Genomic DNA, 2,776 nt, shown 5'->3' with positions numbered 1-2,776 from the left:
GTAAAAGGTGTATATACACACACACACACACACACACACACACACACACACACATATATATATATATATATATATATATATATATATATATATATATATACATGCACACACATACACCCATATAAATATATCTACATATCTATATATATACACAGTCACAGATATATATATATATATACATATTAAATTCAAACTGCGATGAACGTAAACAAATAAACGAAGTGTGCTTTTAGAAGTGTCGGGATGTATTAGAAAGTTACAGAAGAGATTTTAAATTCTCAAATGCAGCATAATGCTAATAATATAGCCTGAACAGGATAAGCTACCCGCCTACACTTTTTTTCTACAAAATAAAAGTAGTTTATCCTGTTCAGGCTATATATATATATATATACATATATATGACATATATATAAATACATACATATATATATATATGTATATACATATATATATATATATATATATATATATATATATATATATATATATATATATATATATATATATATATATATATATATAGAGAGAGAGAGAGAGAGAGAGAGAGATATAGATAGATAGATAGATAGATAGATCGATCGATACACATATATACATATATGCACATACACACACGCGTTCTTTGTCCGGTTGAGTAGATATCAAGTGTAGTGATCTGACTACAGAACATCCCAGCTACAGGAGGGGGTTAGATGAAGAGGGCAGGGGAGTTAAGCCCATGTGGCGCAAAGGAGCGAAGAGAGAAGTCCGATATCAGTCCTGGAAGTGTCTTTTATTACATGTCCGAGACGACTGCAGCCTTTTAAGTAGATTTGTTGAATAATACTGAAAGAAGCTTGTCATATATATATGGGTATGCGCGTGTGTTCCACTTTCTATTTGCTGGTTTGTTTACGTCCCTATTGCTTAGTGGTCTTCTGAAAGAGCCCGATAATATAAGCACACGTTATCAAAAATAGTCCTGTGTTCGATTCGTTTGAGACAGGAAAATGTATGAGCGAGTGAGTTTCATTGATATTTGTATATCACCTATAATATTATCGGACGTGCTATCTAATGTCTGTATATGTATTATACATGTCATCAGATTATCATCCTTCGTACCTTTTCAATCATAGCAAATATTTACCTAAAAAAATGTTAGCTTTATTTTCATGTTATTCTCCCGATAAGAGATTTACCTGCTATACATCCAAACTGTGAATACTAGTGTTTTGTTAAATTTTATCCGGTGTAAATTTATCTGGAGGCCTGTAGCTGGGATGTTCTGTAGTGTCAGATCACTACACTTGATATCTACTCAACCGGACAAAGAACGCGTGTGTGTATGTGCATATATGTATATATGTGTATCTATCTATCGATCTATCTATCTATCTATCTATCTATATATATATATATATATATATATATATATATATATATATATATATGTATGTATATATATACATATATATGTGTATGTATTTATACATATGCCATATATATGTATATATATATATATATATTTATATATATTCATATGTATATACATATATGTATATATATATGTATGTATATATATGTATGTATAAATATATATATATATATATATATATATATATATATATATATATATATATATATATATATATATATATATATATATATATATATATATATATATATATATATACATATGGGAGAATGTACGAATAAACAACAACAGACGAGGACAGGTGGTGTAAATAACAAAAGGATGTATTAGTATGACGCCCAGGAATACGGAAAATCTTTGAAGTTTCGAGCTACGCTCTTCAACAGAAAGAATACGGAGACAACGAGAAAACACGGAGAAAAAAATTGAATAGTGTTCAGTCAACGGTCAATCATAATAATGGCTAATAATGGCTGACCGGAAGTTAGAAATTCTTTTTTCAGGAGAGCTAAGAAAAGGGGGAGATAACAAACGGTGATCGAAGAACGAGGGGCTGTGTGTGGGAGATAGAATGCTGGTGATCTTGACGTATGTAGTGTGAAAATGGGGAGGGGAGAAAGGAGTTGGTCAGTTGTAGTGTGTGCGTGGCGTGATGCAAGGGTATTGGTGTGATGTGATGTGAGGGTGTTGGGAGGTGGGGAAGGCATGGGTGGAGTGTGGGTTAGGATGAGGGTGGGGTAGAGGTAGGGGTGGGGTATGTGGGTAGGGGTGGGTGGTGGTTGTAAGGAATTGGATGGGGTGGAGTGGGAAGGTAGAGTAGGAGTGTGTTGGGGTGTGGTGGGATGAGCTTCTGAGGGGGTGTTGACGATGAAGGGGGAAGGGGAAGGTGGATGTAAGAGAGGGGTAGGGTGGGTATGGGAGGGGAGAGAAAGAGAGGAAGAGAGGATAGAGTGTGGGTATAACAGAGGAGAGAGTGTAGGTATAAGAGGAGAGAGTGTGGGTATAAGAGAGGGAAGGTGGATGTGAGAGAGGGGGTATGGGGGGAGAAAGAGAGGAAGAGAAGTGAGTGAGAGAGAAGAGAGTGAGAGAGAAGAGAGTGAGAGAGAAGAGAGTGAGAGAGAAGAGAGTGAGAGAGAAGAGAGTGAGAGAGAAGAGAGTGAGAGAGAGGGAAAGAGAGAAGAGAGTGAGAGAGTAAGGGTGAGAGAGTAAGAGAGTAAGAGTGTAGAGAGTAAGAGTGAGAGAGAGTGAGAGAGAGGGAAAGAGAGAAGAGAATGAGAGTGAGAGAGTAAGGGTGAGAGAGTAAGAGAGAGGAGAGAAAGAGTAGGGTGGTAGGAGGGAGGGTGGGGGAGAGAGGCA

This window comes from Octopus bimaculoides, chromosome 6, assembly GCF_046866305.1.
Source record: "Octopus bimaculoides isolate indiv1 chromosome 6, ASM4686630v1, whole genome shotgun sequence".
NCBI lineage: Eukaryota > Metazoa > Mollusca > Cephalopoda > Octopoda > Octopodidae > Octopus > Octopus bimaculoides.
The sequence above is the reverse complement of the archived record's forward strand: the minus strand, read 5'-3'. Positions refer to the sequence as shown.